The 25171-nt window shown below is 41.3% G+C and overlaps 1 protein-coding gene and 1 pseudogene across 3 annotated transcripts in view; one reads left to right on the forward strand and one right to left on the reverse strand.

Annotated features, from left to right (window-relative positions):
* Positions 1-25171, forward strand: part of FNDC3B (fibronectin type III domain containing 3B) — a 362124-nt gene that overhangs the window by 53126 nt on the left and 283827 nt on the right. Inside the window, exon 1 of one of the 3 annotated variants that reach the window (XM_047875934.1) lies at positions 17665-17758. The exons of the other annotated variants lie outside the window; for them this stretch is intronic. The gene's annotated coding sequence lies outside the window, so the exon portion shown is untranslated. Of the gene's footprint in view, positions 1-17664; positions 17759-25171 lie in introns of those variants that run through there. 3 annotated transcript variants of the gene reach the window in all.
* Positions 10841-23260, reverse strand: LOC125174457 (replication protein A 14 kDa subunit-like; annotated as a pseudogene).

Raw genomic sequence — 25171 nt, forward strand, 5'->3', positions numbered from 1 at the left:
GAAATCATGACCTGAGCTGAAATCGAGAGTCGGGTGCTTAAGCGACAGAACCACCCAGGTGCCCCTGGAAATAAGCTTTCTTAGGGACTGAATAGGCGTTGGGAGAGAAGTGATTTGTCTTGGTGTTGCATTTCATGGTGTTAGGTTTGAATAAATAGTATTTTCAATGTGCTGTGAGTTACTTTTATTTTTTAAATTTATCTTTTTTTTTTTTTAAAGATTTTTATTGTTAAGTATTATTGCTACACCCAGTGGGGAGTCGAACTCACAACCCTGAGATCAAGAAGTCACATGCTGTACCTACTGAGCCAGCCAGGCGCTCCTAATGCTGTGAGTTTTTTAAACTCACAGTAAGTAATTTCCATAGGAAATTAGTAAAGTAAAAATTCTGAACAAATGATTTATTTTACTAATTTTTATTTCCGAATTAAGTATATGAATACAGAATATACAAAGATGTCTTTTATTTAAAAAAAAAAATTTTTTTTTAACATGTATTTATTTTTGAGAGAGAGAGAGAGAGACCATGAACAGGGGAGGGTCAGAGAAAGAGGGAGATGTAGGCTCTGAAGCAGGCTCCAGGCTCTGAGCTGTCAGCACAGAGCCCGTCGCGGGGCTCGAACCCACAGACCGCGAGATCATGACCTGAGCCGAAGTCGGACGCTTAACCGACTGAGCCACCCAGGCGCCTCCAAAGACGTCTTTTAAACTGTATGTTACAGGAGGATAATCTAGAACTAGGGGCAAGCTGTTTTACCACAGGGTTGTCTCAAACCCTGGAAAAAAGACGGTAAGAATTTATCAGGGGTAAGGAAATTTTCTTAGTGTTGGAGACAGAGTGCAATGTGGTGCAGCTGTCGGCAGAGGTTTGGAGGCTCTCCAGGGGACAGTCAGTCCTGAGTCGTCGGTTGATCGAAGGTCGGGGGTAGCTGGCGACCCATACCACACACGAGGTGAATGTCAGGTTTACAAAGCCCGCAGCAGTGTGATTTCAGGTCATAATTTCAATCATAGCAATATCTTGATACCTTTGACAGAAGGATCTTGGAACATTAAAAAAAAAAAGAAAAGGGATTCCAATGAGGCTGTCGTGTAAAGACCAAGGACAGGGAGGTTTGAAAATCTCACTCTTTATTACTGAAATCTTAGCTCAGTTACATAGTTTTAGCCAAATGTGCAAAGCTGGATGCACAGTGCTAGGTGTGGAGGATACCCAGGAAATGTTTGGATGGCCGAGGGGATGGACGGCCAGATCCGTCAACTCGGTGTTTTTTTTTTTTTTATGACTTCAATCACACATGATTTCCACATATATCATTCATTTGTTGTAGTGCTCGGGGTGTGATAACTGTCAGCTGTGATTAATGAAATGAGTTGAGTGGGTGTACTTAATCCTGAGTCTTTTTTTTGTTTGTTTTTATAGTTATAAAACTTTTTTTTATTGAAGTATAATTACGTACAGTGTTACACGGTTCCAGGGATACAACATAATGATTGGACAGTTCTATACATTACTCCATGCTTATCATGATAAGTATGGTCATCATCTGTCACCAAATGTTTTTACAATCTTATTGACTATATTACCTGTGCTGTCTTTTCATCTCTGCAACTTACTTTGTAACTGGAAGTCTGTATCCCTTAATCCCCTTTGTCTATTTCCCCATCCTCTCACCCACTAATCTGAAGTCTTAATTATTAGAAATTGCTTAACAGTTTTTTAAACATTTTTATTTTAGAGAGAGAGAGTGTGTGTGCAAGTGTGTGTGTGTGTGGGGGGAGAGAGAGAGAGAGAGAGAGAGAGATTGAGAATCTCAAGCAGACTCTATATTAAGCATGGAGCCCGACATGGGGCTTGATCCCACAACCCTAGGATCATGACCTGAGCCAAAACCAAGAGTCCGTTGCTCAACCGACTGAGCCAGCCAGGCACCCCTGTTGAACAGTTTTTAAAATTAGTCACTATTGGGGCGCCTGGGTGGCGCAGTCGGTTAAGCGTCCGACTTCAGCCAGGTCACGATCTCGCGGTCCGTGAGTTCGAGCCCCGCGTCAGGCTCTGGGCTGATGGCTCAGAGCCTGGAGCCTGTTTCCGATTCTGTGTCTCCCTCTCTCTCTGCCCCACCCCCGTTCATGCTCTGTCTCTCTCTGTCCCAAAAATAAATGTTGAAAAAAAAAACTTAAAATTAGTCACTATTGAGTTATCAGATACTAATATTGTCGGCAATGTTGAATGAATTAGAGGCAGAGACCAGAGACTTTCTGGATCCTTCTAACCCAGCACCAAATATGCCTCTTTTTTGCCACCACAGTTCTTGATTGAGGAGAACGCCCAAGTGGGAGGGTCCGTGGTGCTTTTTCTAACCAACGGGTGGTAAATATGTGACATGGCTCTCCTCCCTCAATTTCACAGCCTTGGCAACCCTCTCTCATTATCACGGAACTGGTGCAGTGAATCTTTCTCAATACTGTACTGAATTAATTGGAGTGGGCACGTGAAAAAAAAAAAAATCTAGGGCTCTCACCAAACAGCGTATGGTGTGAAGCTGGAGAAGGATTTGTGCATAGGGACACCAACATAGTTCTTGGTAGAATCAGAATAACCCAGGTGTCCTGATTCTCCAGTGTAGTATTTGTTATCACTTTGCTTTCTCATGTAGCAGGATAGGCTTAGGAATATGAGTTGATACTGCTACTTAGGGTCCAGCACAGAAAACAAACTAAATCATTCTTTACCTAGTTTGTTCTAGGTACTGAAGAGAATGCAGTGAATTTAATTTTTCACCCCAATAATCTCTTCATCGTCTGTGAAGAGTTTGAAAAATAACTTAGCAAAATGAGGCTGGGATTGGGGAACCGGGGAGAGGGAGTAGAATATAATAAAACTCTTCTGAAGTACTTGGGAAATATTTTTTAAGTAGCAGTTGTTAGAGGTACTCGTGTGTCTTATCTGTTAAGTAGAGCAGGTAGGAGTCCCACTTGGCAGTGCTTTTGGAAGTTCCAGCTGCATTTGAATTTGCTCTTACAGATGTTTTTATACATTTAGATGGGCCTTCCCTTTCCTCAATTAATTTGAATTACCAAGGTTTTATTCTATGTAATGTTAAAATGTAAAAAGACAGCACAATCTGAAGAAGTGGATATTTTCTCTTAATTGCAAGCATCTGAAAAAATATGAGAAATTACAGAAGTCAGATATTTTGTAGGTTTAGACATGGGCATTGTAATCTCAAGTACTCTGTAATATCCTAGTATTAGAGAGAGAGAGAAAAAGGGTGAGAGAGACTTTGTGTGTGTGTATGTGTATGTGTGTGTGTACACGTACAGCTCCCTGTATTTTTGTTTTGGAGCATCTTGGATTTTAGCTTTACAAAGTTAACTTTATCACTGTAGTTGCTGGAAGTAAAAAAAAGGGCATACTTGTACCTATAAAATGTGATCCGAAAGTTATTAGCTTCTTCAAAAAGTTGGCTTTTGTTAGTAGGATGCCTTCTGACACACATTTTCATGTGGAATTTGTATTTATTCATCTTGACAAGAGTAGTCACTGAAGAACAATTTTCGAAATTGTGTTGCTTCCAGTAATATTACCCGAGTGCTCTGGCATTTTTCTGACCTAGCGCTGTGTGGGTGGGTGGGGGACTGTAATGAATGGCTGTAGCCTGCCGCAGAGAATACGATTGCAGATGGACCACAAGATGGGCCAGTTATCTTTGTTCATTTCATGCCATGGAATGCACCTCTAACCTTAGATGTACCGCTGCCCCTCAGATGCTGTCATGAAGCCATCATTCCTGGCAGAAAAACCAAAACACATCACAGGTGTTTTTGCCACGAGTTGGTAGTGTTGGAAAAGAAGGGCAGCAAACATCGTATGTCAAACAGAAGCAGTGTGGAAATTACAGGTCTCCCCACACCAAAGATTTGTGTGGATACCTCAGCAAACCTAGAAGTCTGTGAATAGACTGGAGCTCAAGGAGTGACTTCTTAGGCATCAAGGAATTTGTCAAATACCTGAGCCCTTACCATATGCCAGACCCTATAGCAGTATCTTGAGGACCTTTAAACACATACACATTCTCCAGCCTTTTCAAACACATTCCTCAAGTTATTTAACTTCTCCATACACTAAATTAAGTAGGGGAAGAAGTTGCACAAGACACGTTATTTGGAGGTAACAAGCGAACTGAATGGAAGAAAGTCTGCTTGTCGAGAATTTCTCTGGAGTCTCTCCTCCGAGAAGCTCAAGCTGTCAGATAGGGAAGGAAGTCTAGTAGTCCATCACCCTCGTTTCACACTTGAGGGTATGAATGTCCACAGGGTTCTTAGTAGAGTTTATCATGAATGGGAGCAATCCTAAGGTAGCTTTAAGCAGCAGGTAAGGCCTGGGCAGAACAGATTGATGTCCCAGGAGGAGAGTACCAAGAGCAAAGGTTGAGTGGGCGCACACTCCCCGGAGAGTCACTGATTAGGCGGGGTGGTTGTGTAGGCGGAGTAAGAAATACATTCATGTAGGGTGGGTGACTAAAGTAGATGCATCGGGCCTGAGAAATGGTTTTGAGGAACAGAATATGATACCAAGTCTGTTTATATACAGCGTTGGGAAAGGGCTAGAGGGGTGTTAACTTGAGCGCATTTTATGACTTTTCTGGGGTACTTAGTAAACATGTGTGTCCTCCTCCCTCCTGCCGAGGGAAGATATCTAGGCCCCTCCCTCCATAGATTCTGTTTCAGCAGCTCCGTGGTGGAAGGGAGAGATCTGTATTTTTAAAGTTTTATTGAGATACAATTCACATGTCATACTGTTTACTCATTTAAGACGTAAAATTCAATCTTTGTAGAACATATTCACAGAATTATACAACCATCACGACAAATTCCAGAACATTTTTGTACCAGTCAGCTGTCCCTTCCGACTCCACCCCCACACCCAGCCAGCCCCAGCCAGCCACCAGTTTACTTTCTGTCTCTAAAAGTTCACCTCTTCTGGACATTTCATACCAAGGAAACCATACAGTATGTGGCCTTTTGTGACTGGCTTTTTTCAGCTAGCATACATAAATCTATTTTTTTAACCCACAGACATGGTGTTTTGGGACTAGCAGAGAATTGCAATCTGGGTCAAGCTAACTCGTGAAACTATAGGCAAGCCCCTTAGCACACTCTGTTTTAAGGTTGATGTTGTAGCCTGTTATCAGTACGTCATTCCTTTTTACTGCCGAGGAATATTCCGTCATGTGGCTGTACTTCATCTTATTAATTTATCCTGAGGTTGACAGATGTTTGGGTAGTTTCTCCTCGGTTGGCATTTATGAATAATGCGGCTCTGAACATTTGTGCGGAAGCTGCATTTCTCAGCAGGCGCCCCACTTACTTCCGTCGAAGGGTTCCTGCGTTATCCTTGGAGAAACACTCGCCTGAGTGGTTAGGGCTGTGGGTCAGCTCCTCCCACAGCGAGAAGTCCGTCGTTCTGCATCCCTTAGCGGTGTTTCTCTGGCCTCTGCTCCAAGAATCACTGGTTTTGAGCGAGCAGTGACTTAGCGGAAGTGATATTCCGGAAGTGAATTTCATGATCTGCGCGTGCGGGGTAGAACGCATGGAGGGGGGCGGTGCATAGTGGGATGGTGGGCAGAGTAAGCTGGTTTCAGGTATTTCCAGGACCTAGTAGTGATTTGCTTTAGTTCCTAAAGGAGGGTGCTGCTGCATGTGGTGGTGATGATGGAAAGGAAGGGTCAGGGATAACGTCCTTCGTCAAAGGAAGAATTCCTTTTATTGTGGTGATTTTAAAATGTTCAACAGTTTATGCTTTTCACTGACTCAGACACAGGTCTGGCTAATCCTGACCTTATCTATTCCTGTCATCCTGTTATTCCGAAGAAACATATTTTTACTGACTGTTTGGGAGAGGAAATCCTGGGATAACTAACTGAAGGATATAGTGTAATAAAAAAATTCTGAGTTATGATATTTTCAAGCCTCTGGTCTGTTAGAGATGTTTAGATAATTGTACAAGTCTGAGTCAGAACTGAACTTTTCAAGGTTCCTTTTTAGACTTAGGATTCTCTGATCTATCTTGGAACTGAAAATCGCTTCTAGGAGGTTCACAGTCCTCACCATCACTGCTGGTCTGCCCAGCTGTGCCTCAAGTGAAGGGGAAACCACACCTGTGAGCTAGTGCACAGCTTTAGAATATGGGGCCGGCACAACCAGTGGCCCATGTCAGGAAGTCATAGAGGTGTGTTTTATGTAATAGAATTGTCATTGACCAGATATCCATTATCCGTTTCTCATTTTTCCATGAGATTCTTTGACAAATATTATGAGATCACCTCTAAGATGCTCTGTGGTCCATATACTTCCTCCCCCCCCCCCCCCCCCGCCCCGTGACAAAAACATTATAACAAGTATCAGAATATGTAGATAAAAGCTTCCTCCTCCTCCTTCTCCTTTCCTCACTATAATCATTGTGAACACTTACGGTATATTCTTTTTTTTTTCCCCGTGTGAAAAATAAGCTAGTCCTAGTTTTGCACAAATAAGACCATGGCTTATAGACCTTTTAACATGTGATTCCTTTACGTCGTTTCCCTATAAACAGTGGATTGTGAACATATTCCTTTATTAACAGATTCATTTCTACAGCACTTAAAATTAGTTTTCTGTTGTATGGATGAGATAGTTTCCAACTTTTCACTATTCTGTCCTGTGATGATATATGTGCTCAGACTTTATATTAAGATATTTTAAGTCACATCAGAGTCTTTGTCACTTCGATTCCCTGGTAATAATTTTCCTGGCATCAGTATGCCTGGATGCTCAGGGATAAGTGTTTGGGGCAACCAGAACACTTGATTCCTGGCATATATATTCTGCTGGGAGGGTAGGTTTGGTTTATAGTTATGAGAGATGTGTTATGAATAGTTAACATAAAACATCCTATAGCTCTTAGGAGGTAGAGAATAAAACTTTACTTTTTAGAAACCTGTATATAGATAAACATGGAACAAAGAATTGAATTTACAGTGATATGTGGGGACCATTTACTTCATAATTCTGGTTTTTTTTTTTCCAATTTTTTTTATTTATTTTTGGGACAGAGAGAGACAGAGCATGAACGGGGGAGGGGCAGAGAGAGAGAGGGAGACACAGAATCGGAAACAGGCTCCAGGCTCTGAGCCATCAGCCCAGAGCCCGAGGCGGGGCTCGAACTCACGGACCGCGAGATCGTGACCTGGCTGAAGTCGGACGCTTAACCGACTGCGCCACCCAGGCGCCCCTTCATAATTCTGTTTAAATACTTGTACACAATCTAAGAGTATTCTGTCGCTATGCTCTGATACCTTCTAGAAAGAAGTTAATGCCTCTGGCTGCACACTGGGTTAGGTGCACGTTGGGCATGTGGGTTAAATATGTTTTCCCTCCCCTATCTTTCTGCCAAAGTCAAGGACCCTAGAAGAGGATTTTACTGCCTTCTCTGAAAATGTGATTTTTAGGAACCAGTCCTTACTTATCTTTTAAAGTTGACAACGTTCTTGTTATGATCATGAAGTATCAAATAAAGAATAGATTGGTCTGCACTGTGTAAATTGTAGCCCTCCAACTTTATAGATTTCATACGGATAGAAAAAAACTGAAGTGAAGCACATCACCTCTTAACAGTGGATGTTTCTTGGTGATAGGATTCTGAATAATTGAAACTTTGTTCCTGCCTTTCTGTATTTCCAGATTCCTAGAGTGAACATGTGTTGCATGTTATAATATATGGGGATGAGGGAATAAAAATATGGGACAAATATTTTTAGAAGGTTTCACATGAGGGAGGGTGCGGTGGAGAGAGCCCACGAAGATAGGAGTGGGTGGGTACTTTTCCACTGACAAGGAGGCCTGCCAAGCCTGAGGGAACTCTCCGACTCCACCCTGTACTTTTCAGAGCCAGAGTTTTTGAAGTCCTTTGTGCTAGTTAAGGACTAGCATAGTTAGCACAGCTAAGTAAGTATGTAACAGATTTCTATTATTAGTTTATCTTTGCTGAGTCTCGTTTGATTGACAGAGAGTCCTCCACCCAGAAAGTTTGATTTATTTTGGCAGTTGGAAGAGGATTTTTTGGAGTGCTTGTTATCTAAAAAAAGTAAGGCTGGGGAACCTGCCTTTCCCCTACTCCCTTTAAAACAGAACAAAACAAAAACACAGAAAACTGTTTGGGTTGGTCCTGGTGAGCGGGCCTAATCTAGGGATTACTTAGCAAGCATGACCCGAGGGCTGGTTCTATAAATGTTACCGAATCTATTCCTTAACCGTGTGCAGGTTCTTCCAGTGCCGCAGCCCACAGTTCCGGTTGATTGGTGGAAACCAGTTTTGTGAGACTTGGGTAAGCCCATACCCCTTAGGTCTACACCTTATGTCGGACAGTGATTTGAAAGCATTTTGAGTTACAAACATTTAAACAATCACGCGGAGCAAAACGAAGGGGATTACATCAAGTTTCTAAAAGCTAACTTTTATCATTATAAAAATTACAGTTGCTCATTGTAGGCTACTTTAAGAGCTATAGTAAGTACAAAGGAAAAATATAGTTGAGTCGTCATTTCGTTACCTGTAGGTTAAACATTGTCTACATCTTGACTATTTCATTTCAGTTTTTTTACATAAATAGATGTACCTTCGGATTAAACATTGTGAGCATTTCCTCCTGGTATTTCTGGTTTATTTCTTCTGTCTTGCAAAAGTGACTGCCTGTGGCTAGTGAGTGGTGTTATTTATGGTTGGCATGGGTGCAGATACCTTTTATTTTTACGGTGGCTGCCTTAAGTATTACACTTCTAATAAATCCATGTATGTGTTAATTGTGATATTCTTTGTTGCTGTGCCCAAATTGATAGATTATTAGAGCTGGCAGGGACCTTGATGATGGAGGTCAGTACTTTAATTAGAGAAATGAGGAAAACTATCCAGGAGGGTTGCCCTTTGCCCAATATCATTAAATTATTTAATGGTCTAAAAATATTACTGTAGGAAACAGCTGTTACCTCTCTTTTGCAGGTTGAGAAACTGGGGTATTGAGAATTTAATGAACACATTTTTTCAAACAACCAGGTTGTGTTTTTTACATGCGTGGGAGGAGAAAGAATTACCAGTAGTTCAGTGGTTTAGCATTGAATTGACAAAACCTGTTTATTAACTGCATTTTTCAACCACCAGTTGATGGATTTGATGGCATATATAAGCAGCTACCTTTATTTCCTCCCATATTTGTGCAGAAGTCATTATTGATACGATGTTGACAGTGCCTGCTTTTCTATTAGGAGTTAAAATAATATTTTTTTTCCTTTGCAGTTAAATAAAATGGTCAATATTTAAGGAATCATAATTTTCAGTAGAGATAATAAAGTGATTTTTGAAGCTTTGATATTTTAAAGTCCATATTCCATACTGACACTTTTCATTTGGCTTTGAAAAGCAATAGACACTTGGAGTGTTTTACAGTTTGAGAAAAAAAAACGTTATGGCTGTGTGTGTGTGTGTGCGTGTGTGTGTGTGTGTGTGTTTGTGGGTTTTAATTTTTTGAACAGAGTGATGTCCTGAAAGATAAGCTAGGAAAATGAAACGGAATTTTTCACCGTTTCAATTTCACCTTGGGAAGAACTGGGGCGGTGGTTGTGGGCAACACTAACTTTGTTGACCCTGAAGTCTAGGCAGTTAGGGCCTGTGAACGTGGCATTTGCAGGGTTTCACTGGACCTGCTGCCTTGGAAAAGCTCTCTGGAACAACCAGAGGTGCTGTTAGCAAGGCCCGCTTCCTGTGTGAGTACCTATTGTGGAGCCCTGCACTGAATGGGAGGTTTGTGAGAAGTGGTTTCCCACCAGCACACAATGCTGCCCCTGGGCCATGTAAATACACATTCCACTCAGGGTCAGCCGAACAGGGACTGGCCAGGATGCCCTTGCAGAGAGAAAGATATTTTGGAGTTCCATTTATTTATAGTGGCCGGTGGAAAATTAATAGGCTTATTAAATCTATTTTTAAAAATAAAAGGGAAGTCTCTTATCTAGTATTGTTTGTTGCATGCAAATCAGTTAGCCGTGCTGTATTTTAATTTTACTAATTTGTTGCTCTAGGAGATGAATGTCACTGTCTTACTGATTTGTCTATATTTGAAACTTGAGTTTCTTGTTGTAAGAGTTCTTATGCCTCAGAAAGATTTTTTTGGATTCTTTGATGAAAGACATAATAGGCTGAGGCAAAAGAAAATAAGTTAGTGACCTTAGAAGATACTAGATCAAGTTGTCTCTGGATTTAGAATGACGGCGTTGAGCAGTAAACAAAGGCCTAGCGATCAGAGCAGGCACGATTCTTACTTGGGAATGGCAACACAAATTTTTGTCTATTCCTTGGACTTGAGATCTTTTAAAAACCATTTAAACTTTTGTTAATAAAACAGAAAAGTAAATTCAGGGCAACTGCTTTGTTCTTGCAGATTATCTGACCATATACCAGGATGGCTCAGTCAGTTGAGCATCTGATTCTTGATTTTGGTTCAGGTCACGATCCCAGGGTCGTGGGATTGAGCCCCGCATCGGGCTCTGTGCTGAGCATGGAGCCTGCTTAAGATTCTCTCTGTCTCTGTTTCTCTCTCCCCCAATTGTGCTTGCTGTCTCTAAAATAAAAAAAAAAAAAAAAAAAAAAAAAAAAAAAGATTGTAATGTCTAACAAAGTTAGGTAAATGAAATTAAAAAGAGAACAAATTAAATACTAAAAATCATAGCAATCTTTCCTTCAAATATCCGGGGCCTCCTTAAATAGTATTCAGTGTAGCTCATTTGCAATCATAAAAAAATCATCAAGATCAATCATATTGTACAACCCCCAAAGGAAAAAACCGAGGGAACTCATGGGTATTTTTCACAGCTTCATTGTAAAGTCCAAGATCAAAAGGATGGTTATCTTCTTTAAACTGGACATAAGATACACACATGATGGTTGCCTTGGCTCTTAACTCTTCCAGCTATTTCCATGATTCCAGAGATTTCTTCATCAAGGGGCTCCATCAACTCAATGGTCTCATGTTTTCCTTTCTCCATCTGAAAGAGTAAACGTTCTCCCAGTAGAATGACTCTTTTCCAGCCTCCCTACAAAGCAGACCAGCTGGATGATGAACTGAGCTAGCCATGCTGGCTAGCATGTGTGACCTGGGGAACTTCATCACGTCCACGATGATTGTTGTGAGCTTGATTATTTGCTTTGAGTACAGGGCATGAATCTGATCAGGAGAGGTTGAATGGGAGTCCCATCTAGCAGGCCTGGATTTACTGGAATCTGGTCCTACCCTGTTCCTGACCTCCAGTTTTGCTGACCATCCTTGCAGAGGGGGACCTGGCCCTCAACATCCATTTTCTTATCCCACCAGCCTCCTGTTCTTACTTCCTTCAAGATTTTACCAAATGAATGTGTTTCACCAAAGTGATTTATTTATTTATTTTTAAGTTTATTTATTTATTTTGAGAGAGAGAGAGAGCTAGCAGGGGAGGGGCAGAGAGGGAAGAGGGGAGGGAGGGAGAGAGAATCCCAAATAGGCTCTGCACTGGCACTGTGCCCCTCCCCAAAGTGCTTTAAAGAGTGTAACATAAAGTCCTAAAGAGAGAAATCCCTGCTAGAATTGGATAGCTTTTCATTTGGATTAATAATTTTGTTCAGAATCTGTCAGGTGAATTGTGAATATACAGACTATAATATAAGGACAGCCATCTTTGTCTACTAGAGAGTGAACTTAAAATTTTCTTCTTTTACATCTAAGCAGCTTAGTTTGGTGCAGTAGTTCTCACAGTGTGGTGTGGGGGACCCTTTTGTGGGGATCATGAGGTGAGAACTATTAATAACCCTAAAATGTTCTTTGTCTTTTTCATTCCCATGCTTCTGAGTTCTTCTGTGACATTCATGGCAATATTTTTTGCGTGTGTCTTTCATGCATTGTCATTATGGGAAATATGAAAATTGAATTGGAGAATACGGGTTTTGTATCTGAGTTGACATTTAAAATTGTTTTGCTGGAAAGATTTTGACATCTTAACAGACTCCTCAGGTTTAGAATTTGCATGATTTCAGATTAAAAGTATCTTGCACTGAGCAGAACCTAGGTGTTTATTAAATGAATAAATGTAGCCCCCTTATATTTTCTTAATAAATTATATTAGTGTAATTAATGATGTCCTCCTCGTTCACAGGGAGTGTTTAGAATATAGGCAGGCACCATACATTCAACCATTTAGATTCATCCACTTGCACGTAAAGCACATGGATAGGAGTCATTATTTTCATCTAGGAAAACCAACCTCCTTAATGCTCTGTGGTACGTGACAGTTTTTTTTTTTCCCTTGAGAAGAGGAAAATAGTTTTCCTAAAGAATTCCACATTTTTGTGTTTTTTAAAAAAATGTTGGTCTAAATTAGTAATTTGGTTGCATGTATTATCTCATACTAAAATTTTATAGTAATAAGTTAATCTGAAATAGTAAATAGATGTTTCCTTACGTGAGTCTTTGCACCTGCTAATTTGTTTCTTTGTGAGTTTTGTCACTTCATGTGGACTTTCTGTTTCAGTAGGTTTTAAGCTCAAAGAAACACCTGGTGTGTGTTTTGTGTTTAGTCACTTTAAGTGAAATACCATGTTGCTTATGAGAATGTCATCAATTGTAGTGATTCTTCAAGAAATAACACCATGCTGGTTTTCAGTGTATCCTGTAGTATTCTCTCATTGACACCCACCCCCTTCGCCTTAGAGGTGGAGAAAAGAATGAGATATTAAAAAAAAAAAAAAAATTGAACCAACATCTACGATTGTTAATGAAATGTCAGAAATCTTTGAAATACATACTTAAGTGTAAATAGACAAAACACCAACGATCTTAATAGTGCGGATTGTTTTCCTTATAAAGAGTGTTCTATGACATCTGTTTACATAAACAAAACTGGGTATGTAACGTAAACATGGTTGAATTCTATATGAGCTGATTCGAGAAACAATTTTAGTATCCTCCTGGCTGATCAGAAGTGAAGATTGAGGTAGGGGGCATGTTTTGAAGACAAACTCCTCTTCTGGAACACTTAAGTCGAGAAAAGAGGCCACAGCTGGGAAACCAAATTTAGACACTGGAGTTTATCTCCGATGAAAGGGTTCATAGAGCATGGAGGTCTGTTGACTCTGTGTTGTTTCATCAGAAGTGTCCAGCTTGGATTCTGTTTTAGTTATCCAGTGTAACATTTCACTGTAATGCTGCTTAACCCCGTGCCTGTATTTCTAGAATCCTAGGATTCTAGTACAGTGACTGGCACACAGTGGGTGCTCAATAAATATTTGTTCAGCCAACAGATGATAATTTTGTTCAGGTCCTTTTGTAATGCCATTTTAGAAGGTATCTTTCAACTAAGTCCTTTTGAGATCTTGAAAATAATAGAATCTCGAAACCCTTCGTACGAAAGGCCTTATTCTAACCACCTCATCAATAATTCGGTCAGCTGCATTCTTGCTTTTGTGGTTAGTCCTGGCACATCTCATTAACAGTCAACCATGGAGAGTATCACTCTACTAGTTTAAAATATGGTGTATGCAGGGGTTTTTCCCCCTCCCTGGTTAACTTTTAACCATCTGGACTACATGCTAATACAATGAATTTGCTTACCCTTCCTTAAGCTACTTTAAAAATGTTTTAAAAATTATTAAATCTGTACCTTGGTAAGGATACATCAAAAATTCAGAGTTGTTGCTGTTGTATGGGGAGCAGTGGAGGATAGGTGAGAAATGTACTTTTACTGAGTGGCTTTGAAAGTTACTTTTTGAATTTTGTGTCATGTGCTTGTTCAATTAAAAAAAAAAAAACAGGAAGGGGTGCCTGGGTGGCTCAGTCGGTTAAGTGTCACGTTGAGATCTCCTTGCTCATGGGATGGAACCCTGTGTTGGACTTGTCGCTGACAGCGTGCAGCCTGCTTCAGATCCTTGGTGTCTGTCTGTCTGTCTGTCTGTCTGTCTCTGCCCTTCCCCTGCTCGTGTGTGTATGTGTGCATGCTCTCTCTCTCTCAAAAATAAACATTAACAAAAAATAGAAAAGAAAAGGGGGTGCCTGGGTGGCTCAGTCCATTTGTTAAGCATCCAACTCTTGATTTCGGCTCTGGTCATAATCTCACGGTTTGTGGGTTCGAGCTGACAGCACAGAGCCTGCTTGGGATTGTCCCTGTCTCTGCCCCTCCCACTGCCTCTCTTTCAGAATAAATAAACTTAAAAAAAATAAAAATAAAAATACAGTTGACACACAATAGTTTATTAGTTGCATGTGTACAACAGTGATTCAACAATGATGAACATTGCAAAACACCATGATAATGTTTTATATAATTTTTAAAGCCACTGACCTGTGAATTCTGCATCAGCTTGTCCACTTTGTGTTTCCTTGGGAGAATCTTGAATGTTATAATCAGTTGGCTATTCTTACCATCACTTTCTATTTGAGTCTCCTTGGGCAGATTACTCAATAGTTGCTACATATGTAAAAGAGGAACACCGCCCACCTCACATGAATATTGTGAAGCTGGATGAGCATTAGTGCGAGGTGGTTCACACAGTGCTCTTGCCCACCACGCCCCCCCCCCCCCCCCCCCCCCGGCTAAAGGAAGATCTTCGGAGCTCTTCTTCTAATGCTTTCCCAGAAAGCAGTCAATTGTTTGGTGCTTGTAACACATTTTTACCCCCAAATAAAGGGTGTTATGTGTGGCTGTTAGGTACTCAGTGGTTGCACAAATGTGAACTTAATTCTTGATACGTTTGGGGTTTTATTAAAGGGGAGTCTAGAAGCCATGTTAAGCACCCCTGTTACAGATGCAGAAACTGAGATGCAGACAGCCTGTGCAGGAATACCCTGAACCACAGAGGACAGGCAGTGCTGTGGGGGTTTCAGGCAGATAATGGTGCCTGAGGACTGGGTAAGGAGTGAATTGCGGGTGCGGGGAAGGAGAGCGTGTCTTCTGACTTCACATCTCATCTCTTTCTACCTTCTCATGCAGTTTGGAGGTAGGTGGTATGGTGGTGGGAAGTCTTAGAACTGGAGGGGGCTTTAGAAATGATCTTTCCAGGGGTGCCTGGGTGGCTCAGTTGGTTAAGGGTCCAGCTCTTGGTTTCAGCTCAGGTCATGATCGCATGGTTTCATGAGTTCAAGCTCCAACAGCACAGAGCCTGCTTGGGATCTTCTGTCTCTCTGTCTGTCTCTCTGTCTCTCTCTCTGTCCCTTTCCCACTCACGCTATTTCTGTCTCTCTCAAAGTAAATAAATAAACTCAAAGAAATGACCTTTACATTCTTGGACTATAGTTTTCTAGACTTTTCTTCAATGCCCTATAGAAAAGGCTATAAAGAATGAGCCATACAAGTCCAAATTTCATTGAAAATATGTATTTTCAGTTACCTGCATCCATGGATAAAGTATGTGGGGAAAGTTAGGTTGGATACGTGTGTAAATAAGGGCTCATAGCTTTGGAATGTTTCACTGCAGGTGCTAGAGTGTCATCCTTGGGAGGTCAGATTTATTGTGCTGAGTGTAGCTGGAGTTGAGGTGTTCTAATAAAAATGTCTAATTACATATGTAAACTTCAAACAAAGCAAACTTCAAACTTGAACAAACCAAACAAACATTCGTTAAGCTTTTGTTTGTAGATGGGTCCCCTTTCCTTTTAGCTAATATTTGCAGAACTGAGTTGTTACGTATATACGGATGTGGATCTCAGGTCCAGAGACTGTAAATATACAGGGCTGTAATTTTTTTTCCCTATAGGTTTTATATTTTTTATTTTTATTTTTTATTTAAAAAAATTTTTTTAACGTTTATTTATTTTTGACAGAGAGAGAGAGACAGAGCATGAACGGGGGAGGGTCAGAGAGAGGGAGACACAGAATCTGAAACAGGCTCCAGGCTCTGAGCTGTCAGCACAGAGCCCGACGCGGGGCTCGAACTCACGGACCGCGAAGTCGTTCGCTCAACCGCCTGAGCCACCCAGGTGCCCCGGTTTTATGTTTTTTAAAAGATTTGGGACGTATTGAGTTATGGAAGCAACCTCTGTATTATTTATGGAGAATTATAAAAGTAGCCTCAGATTAGTATAGCGTTTACATATAATCTGTAGATATATAGACTCCCCTTCCCCCACCAAAAATGGTGCCTTCTAGATAGTAGGGTTTTTTTTTTTTTTTAATGTTTATTTAGTTTTGAGAGAGAGAGAGACAGAGCATGAGACAGAGCATGGGGAGAAGCAGAAAGAGAGGGAGACACAGAATCTGAAACAGGCTCCAAGCTCTGAGCTGTCAGCACAGAGCCTGACGTGGGGCTCGAACTTGGGAATGGCGAGATCATGACCCAGGCCGAAGTCAGATGCTTAACCAACTGAGCCACCCATGCACCCCTGCGTAGTAGTTTTGAGTTCAGACATGGGTGTGCTTTGCCATTTAAGCAAAGGCAAACTAAAAGTACACACACACAAAAAAACATGTATGTATTCTTGAAGGCAAGGCCTATATATTAGACAAGTTGGCATCCCTCCTTGTTCCCCAGATCACAGTGGACAATTCTTTTTTACTTGTTGCTTAAGCCATTATTTATTTTAATCCAGGGAGGTGGTGGTGGTTTTAATCTGAACTCGATTTCACAGGATTTCTTTGTGGATTTAAACACTGCACCTGAATGTCCTGTGTTTATAATTGGATGCAAAAAGCAAGAATGTTTTTAAGGCTGAGAACTTTTTAGACGACCGTGATTTAACTTCGCTAATGAACCCATATCAGACAAGAAGACAAATTCCAGACAATTTGTGCCTCAACCAACCAGCTGGGTGCATACCTACAGGTACTGCTCATGTCTCAAGAGGTTTTTCTGCTTGAACAGTGATCACCCCTCCTCCTTTCATTCACGTGGCAAGCCGTGGCAAGAGTCTTTCTTCCACAGCTGTGTGGAACTCAGCTGTAAAATTAGATTTCATTGGCATAAAAACACAGTGATTACCATCGCTGTTTGCTCAATACATTCTTTTTTCCAACATTTTGCTTAGATCCTTCCTCCCTTTTATGCACGAGGCTCAGGTTCTACTTTCACAAGTAAGAGCAACTATAGGTTTTCAGAGTTTGAGTAAGCCTCTTTCTAGCTTGAGTTTAATCTGTGCTAAGTCAGCAGTGGTGTTTGAAAGTGTGGTCTGTTAAGAGCAGAAAAGAACCTTAAAGGCTAATCTATACTCTTGTCCTTTTATGAAAGGGGACATTTCAGCTTCAGAGTAAATGGGCAAACCCTGGATTAGAACTCAGACTTTTCAGTTCTCAGTCCTGGAGTCCTACTGTAATGCTTTTTACCATAACACACTGGTCCTTTGAGCTCTTGATAGCCAAGGGGCTGTGAAAATTTCAGATAAAAATCCATAGTCCCTCTCCATATCCTTCCCCCCCCCCCCCCATTTAATTTGATTTATTAAAAAGCAAAGGGGAGTGTTTTCCTGTCTCCAAGTACCTTTCCAGTCCATGGTACGGGAGAGGTGAGGGCAAGAAAAAACACTAAAACCACCCCGGTTTTCTCACGTCCAGGTTTGTAAATGGCCACATGCTAATCTGCATGGGCAGAGCCAGGCTCAGGGAGCTGGTTTCATGTTGCCGAGAAGGGAGAGAAAAACTCTCCTCTCAGGCGCAGGGAGGTGGTAAAAACAGATGTGTGCTGATCGATGGGCAGATTTTTCTCAGCTCCAGAGGTAAAGATGATTGCACAGTGTTTCTGTTTTGTTTCAATCGCTTTTCCTCCCCTATTGATGCTATTGGTGTTTCCATAGTTATTATTAGAAAGCTGTTTCTTTCTAGTTTTGCTCTGAAGGCTAGAAATGACAACCATTTTCAGAGTTTCCAGGTCTTGAAATACCGGTCCAGGGCTTTACCTTTTAAAACCAGTGTGGAGCAGTAAGGAAAGAGGTTTTTCTGATGAGGAAGATAAAATAACAAATGATACTTTGACATCGTATTAGTTGTCAGGAATGTGTTCAGCTAACTTTTTTCCTTCTCTCCCCTCCTCTCTCTGAGCTCTCTCCCTCCTTCTTTGTCTTTCTGAATCTTGCTAATAAAGCTTACAAAGGGAGACCACACATTAGGAAGTTGTCAGTCTTTTGACTGATGGCATATGGGCATAAAGGCCACCCATATGAGACAAGGTTCGTGAACATAGTTTTTCTTTATTTCTTTTTTCTCTGCTCTGTGATTCTCTGTCATAATTCTGACTTTTCTACATTTTGTTTTGTTTTGTTTTACTACAGCCACGGCACAGACAAATGTAAATCAGCTGCACAAATGTTTGTCATAATAAATTTTTATTAGACTTAGCCATTTAGAAACTTGTAATCACTCATAAAGCATTAGCTACCTGATAGTTACATTGTTGTAAAAGAATACAGTGATTTCTTAGTTTCCTCGTAGCACCCTTTTGCCCCAAACACAACTTGGTAAAGTAAACCCCCCCCTGTCTTCCATGATTGAGTTAGTTTGTCCTTTTGTCTTTCTGACTACTGCTGGGGTTTTTCTTGCCTTTGCAACAAGAAAAAGTTGCTTTTTCTTATTAGTATTGTGTAAATGGCTAGAACGTTTCTCTGGTACGTTTGTAACAATTTTCTAAAAGCTGGCCCACAGTGTTAGAAGTCAATTGGTATTTTTAGTAGAGAAGGAAATTTTCTTGAAGTGTGAATCAAGCTATGGTTTTACTAATGTACCCATGACAGCATTTTTCTCTGGCTGTAGAACAAGCATGTTGCAGGCAAAATGTTTACATGCTGCTTAGATTATGTGAATGTGATTGGTTAATCTCTGTTTTATTGGAAAAAATACAAACCTTATGGAATCACAGTTATCTTCAGTGGCATGAATTTTGAAGAGTATGTATTAGGCCAAAAAAAATCAATCTAATCAGTATTACTTAGATTAATATTTTAATAAATATTAATAATAAACAATAAATGTTAATTTTAATAAAAATTTAATAAAAATAATTACGGGTTAATATTTATTAGATTATTTATTTGCCCAATTGCTTTATAAAAAGTTCCCGTAATTGATACGTTTTCATCAATGTCCCACTCATCAAGGAACCCATTTGGTTTCTGAAAGTGCATTTTAAAATGCAGAATGGAGGGGCGCCTGGGTGGCGCAGTCGGTTAAGCGTCCGACTTCAGCCAGGTCACGATCTCGCGGTCCGTGAGTTCGAGCCCCGCGTCAGGCTCTGGGCTGATGGCTCAGAGCCTGGAGCCTGTTTCCGATTCTGTGTCTCCCTCTCTCTCTGCCCCTCCCCCGTTCATGCTCTGTCTCTCTCTGTCCCAAAAATAAATAAACGTTGAAAAAAAAAATTTTTAATGCAGAATGGAGGCGAAAAGTTAACGCTGATCATGTGCGTTCTTCTTATTGGTTTCCTCACAGCATCTGCTTTTTAGACACTTCCCTAGGATCCTCTAGAAATCAGTCAAAAACAACGTCAGAGTGTAGGTGAAGTGAGCCTGGGAGCCTGTGCCTCAGGGCCTGACTTGAGATGTAACTCAGAGTCCCCTCTTTCTCCTGCAGCTGTGTGGGCTCCTTTGGTTCTGAGGGTTATACTTCGCTCCTTTTGGTGTTGTTACGTTTCTTTTTCTCTTGTCGTCTGAAACTAATTTGTGTACTGTACTGCCAACTCACATTTTGAATTAATGTAAGGAAATTTGGGTCATCGGCCCATGGAGTGAGGGACCAGGACATTTTGTTACTAATTTGAAGGCCAGGTTCACTGATTTAAAAACTCTCCCAACAGCGATTAGGGCTTTGGTTTTTTCAAGTTAGAAAAGCTTCCTAGTATATAATTGCTTTCTCTGGCCTTTGGAAATGGATCTGCGGTTCTCTCCTGAGAATCCAGTTTTTCATGAATTTGGCCGGTGTGTTTCTTGGTATAGGCTGGGGCCAAAATACCATGGAAAACCTTTTTAGACTTGGAGTTGGGAAAGCCAAATAAGAGGAAAAAGTAATAAGCCAGTTGCCTAGAGTAATGTAAAAACTGAAGACCTTTTGTAATATTCTTTTAAAATAAGGTGTTCTTTAAAAGCTTTGGGGCATATTTGGACGGAGTTAAATGTCTTAACTAACAGTGAGGATCTGTTCGTTTCTCAGAGCGCCCAGCCCCCACGCCTGCTGTTAGCTCAGGACTTCTTCCCTAGTGCTGGGCCTTGCTAGCAGGTAATCAAGGTGGCAAACGACTGGCTCTCGCAGGAGAGGGGGAAGTTAACCACAAGTGCTCGTGTGGCATCCCTCCCCTGTCAGTCAGAAGACGAGAACTAGCTGGGCATGAAGCACTTGTGGTTTTAGTGTTAGGATGTGTGGTTAGGGGGAGAGGTTGTGAAGGCCTGTGGTTGTTACCGAATTCTTTGAAATGGAAGCATGGGTATGGGTAAGAACAAAATAAAGAACAGGAGTGAAACCTTGGGGCCCTGCGTAAAAATAAATAAATAAATAAATAAATAAATAAATAAATTCAGAGGATTAGAAAAAAGCATTGTAATAGAAATCATCCATTTTCCATTTTTTTTTTTTTTTTTTAAATTTATTTTTTCAACGTTTATTTATTTTTGGGACAGAGAGAGACAGAGCATGAACGGGGGAGGGGCAGAGAGAGAGGGAGACACAGAATCGGAAACAGGCTCCAGGCTCCGAGCCATCAGCCCAGAGCCTGACGCGGGGCTCGAACTCCCGGACCGCGAGATCGTGACCTGGCTGAAGTCGGACGCTTAACCGACTGCGCCACCCAGGCGCCCCCATTTTCCATTTTTTAATTCTCATTAGTCTTGCAGCACATTTATTCTTTATTTGTAAAGGGTAGTGGTTTGAATGAGACCTTTGCAAGAACTCTGTTGTGTGTGAAGGGGACGGTGTGAATGTGGTACAGCCTTGTCTGAAATACTTGAGTTCCGTGATCCATTTGGCCAGCCCGGATACACATTTGTCTAGGGGAGAAAGAACCCAGACCAGAAAAATGAATGTTTTGTCAGGGTGGTTTGTCATGAGACTTTCTGACTCAAATGAAAAACAGTTACAGCTCAGTTTTCCAGAGATCACACATCTGGCCATTCAGCTTCTCTTAGAGCTGATAATCAGCAAATGGTCAAGGAAGGTGGCTCAAGGCACATAGGGGAGCTTCAGTGACCCCACAGAGACTGTTCCTTTCTACTCGTGTACATGACTAGCAGTCTGGCTTCCTAAGGAGCCCAAGGAAGAGGTAAGACAGCAAATTTAGGATACGGTCCTGAAATGTGAGGAGGGATGGTCTGCAGTGTTTCCTAATGAGAAAGAGGAAAAAACCCAAAAAGTAGGCATGAATTTCTCTGCATACAAGGTCAAAATGCTTCAGTAACTCCTTAACACATCACCTTGTGATTGCAGACAGTATTGTTGTAAACAGTGACCCCACATCCCTGAGAAAAACTAAAGTTATGGCCAGCCTTCTCTGTAATGAAGATGTGTGACTTTCCATCCACAGTCATTGCAAATAGAGTAAGTTTTGGTCCTCATGGTCAACTGTTTGGGTAGTAAGCCTTCCACATTTATTGCTTCATCTTTTCATTCCATTAAAAAGTCATATGGGGTCTCTTGGGTATGTCACATGGGTCTCCTCAGAGCGGTGGGGTTGAGGCACACCTGTTCAAATGGAGGACCGGTGCAGTTTATTTGGGTTACCAGTCCAAACACAGGAGACTCACCTTCTCAGGAGCTGATCGATTGAATGATTGATGCCTAGTAAGCCTTCCCAAGCCTTCTGGCTGGACTTAACCTTCTTTTTTTTTAAGTTGAAGTATTTATTTTGAGAGAGGAAGAGAGTGCAAGCAGGGGAGGGAGAGAGAGGGAGAGAGGGGACAGGATCTGAAGCAGGTTCTGTGCAGACAGCAGACAGCCCGATGTGGGGCTCAAACTCACAAGCTGTGAGATCATGACCTGAGCCGAAGATGGATGCTTAACTGCTTATCCGTCTGAGCCACCCAGGCGCCCCCGGACTTAAACCTTCTTTAACTGTCAATGTTTAATGGCAGTGTGGTTTTCCCACTTTAATACCTGAATATTTGACTTTGCATTTTGTATTGGGGAAACTTGCTACATTTCTCCTCATCACTGGGAAATAACCAAAACGGTACTAGTGTGTATCCTATTTTATGTTTTGCATCTGTGGTTTTCATTTTTCTTAAAGTCCCCTTCTTGCCTTTTCGTTTATCCTTCAGTCTGTGATGCTAAATTGTATTCCGTCATAATGTTAAGGGACAACTTGGACGTGGTTTCCTTTCTAAATAGCTGGGCATTATCTTTTTTTTTTTTTTTTAATGTTTATTTATTTTTGACAGAGAGAGAGAGACAGAGCATGAGCGGGGGAGGGGCAGAGAGGGAGACACAGAATCTGAAGTAGGCTCCAGGCTCTGAGCTGTCAGCACAGAGCCCGAGGCAGGGCTCGAATTCACAGACCTCGAGATCATGACCTGAGCCACCCAGGTGCCCGGGCATTATCTTGCTTAGAGATAACTTACTGATTATTTCCATATATCTCTTGCATTTCAGGCAAATGAGACTCTCCTACGTATGCGTATGGAGCCTAGAAATGGGAATTTAAATATTGCTGGCTGTGTGTACCACCTCACCTCGATGAATCTCTTACCTAATATTCCACTCAGGATAAAGTCTGGTTTATCTCTGCTAAAACTCAGAGATTAGAAAACAGACATCGGCTTTTAGCAAGCCAGTGGCCTAGGAAAAAAGAGGATCGATCAGCAGCTTTGGTTATGGAGAAGGGAGACTCTGTGCCAGGGTTCACAGTGGCTTTCTATGCATTATATTCATCCTTCCATTTTCCTCCATGATTAACAGTGTGGTTGAGTTTAGACAGTAGGAGTGTCTGATGTTTATAAATTCTCACTGATTGCCATCTGAGTGATGGTCATATAGTTGACTTTATTTTATGTGCAGTTCCTCCTGCCTTCCCCTCCCCTGCTCCCCTCCACAGTCTGCAATAACCACTATACATCTGTGAGGTAGACAATCCATTGTAGTAGGGGGGAAGAAAAAAAAAAGATTCAGGCATCTTTTTTTCTTTATAGAATAGTTGCATTACCAGAATTGTCTGTACAGTTTTCAAAAGCAAATGCCACTTACCTCTTTTTGCCGGTGGACTTGGGTTTCTTCGGGTGTTTTTGCAACTCTGGGCTCCCATCCTCCATCTGTCTATAAAACCTGTGTGGGCCTCAGGTCTCTCCCCTAATCCCAGAGTTGCAGGGCCTAGAGTTTAACTCCATAATTTGGAAGTGACATCTGTGCTTAAGAGTGTTACCTGGCAAGACAGGATTGCTATGTCCTGTTAATAGCGAGTCCCATTGTGTAACATGGCACCAACCAGGAGCTTTCTTCCGTTGCAACTGTCACTGTAAGATATAATGTTGGTGTTGAGATATTCTTTGGTATTAGGGCCAGCGGGCCAGGAACACTTGAATTTTGTGTCAGATTACAACTGTCTCCTGCTACCCAGTGCCTGCAGTTATCCCCAAGAGACAGTGACAAATAGGAATAAAATAGCACTGGTGAATTGGATTTGAGTCTCAACCCCAAATACTGAAAATCAGGCAGCTGGGTTGGACCAGTGGAGCATAAATAGCTTTAGCCCAAAGCAGGTCCTGACTAAGGACCTCAGTCCTGGCCCCCCTCCTCCTTGCCCCCCATCATCATTTACTGTTCTCTGGCCTAGTGGGGGGACCTCCAGGCTGCAGGGACCTACCGGCAGGCCCTGAAGTTGGTTTGCTCCTGCTGCCTCATTGGGTGAGAAAAAAGGTGCAGGTTCCATCCTTGTGCTCGTGTGTGACATGACCGGGGACTGCTTGTGTGGCAAAGGGCTTTGGCCCCTCACTGCTTTAGCAGGGAAGGGAGAGAAGACAGAGCCATAATCTGTGCCAGCAAGTGCCTTGGAACTCTTCCTGGGGAGGAGTGAAGAAAAGATAGAGGAGAGTGCTTCTTCACCCCAGAGGCTTCATAGTCAGACCCCTGATGTAAATTACTGCCCTGTTTATCCAGCCTGCAGTTCGGAAGAAACGTGAAGTAAAACATTCCACTTAAGAAACAAGCCTGTGTAATATCAGCAGTCTGGAGAAAGTAGCTGGCCTTTCCTCATGCACTAGTAGGATTAAGTATATTAGGAATACAATTGACATGGACATCAGTTCTCCATCGTTCGACCTACTCAAACGGTGATGTCATGACAGTGTCAATGGGATTACCTTAGTTAATTTTATTGAGCAAGAATCTGTTTCCTTCATCAGGATAAACTATTGGGCTTTGGGTTTTGTACCTTTATTTGCTTAGGAACTGAGTAATTGCCTCATAAAACAGCATGATGGTACTATTAACACTGAATTATAAGACCTGTTATTATAGAATGTGCTTCCTTAGTTGGGACAAGACTTCGTTGTTTGGTGCTTAAAATAATTAGTTTCTCCAAATGGGGTTATAATGAATAGTGTAAAATTTTACCTGTTTAAAATAAAAAAGTTTACAATCTCTTGGGTGGCTTTTATGCATCATTTGATACTTCCAGAGAAGGATTTTCTTTGGGTGGGATTGTGGGAGAGGGAAGTATATTTAATGTTCAGAATGGAGGGGTTTAAGAATGAGAAAAATATTTGTTTTCTGTCATACCCATCTGGGACAGATTTGAGACAGTCATTAAAGGATTTGTCCCACAGTTTTGCCTGGTTTGGACATTGAGTATTAAAGTGTTCATTGATCAAATATCCTTGCATTTGATATTTGGGAGGACTTTATTATGAATGACAAAAAGTTTATGTGGCTTTATTTCTGAATGGACTTAAATGCATGTATTTGTTGTCTCTTCCTTGCACATGCTATTATTAAACTTTTTGTGCCATAAATTTTTAGGCATAAGTGAAGGATGTTTAAATACTTCTGAAAGAACAAATTATAATTCTGTATAGGAATTTGTTATTGTTTTTCCGACTATTGGAAAGCTAATTATTGGTACCAAGTACCATTTTGGAATGAGAGTGCACTTTGTACTGTTTTGAATACTTGTTTGAAAATCATTTATTCTGTGAAGCAAGGTAGTCTGCCTTTCAGCCCTACAC

Source organism: Prionailurus viverrinus, chromosome C2 (genome assembly GCF_022837055.1).
Source record: "Prionailurus viverrinus isolate Anna chromosome C2, UM_Priviv_1.0, whole genome shotgun sequence".
Classification (NCBI taxonomy): Eukaryota; Metazoa; Chordata; class Mammalia; order Carnivora; family Felidae; genus Prionailurus; species Prionailurus viverrinus.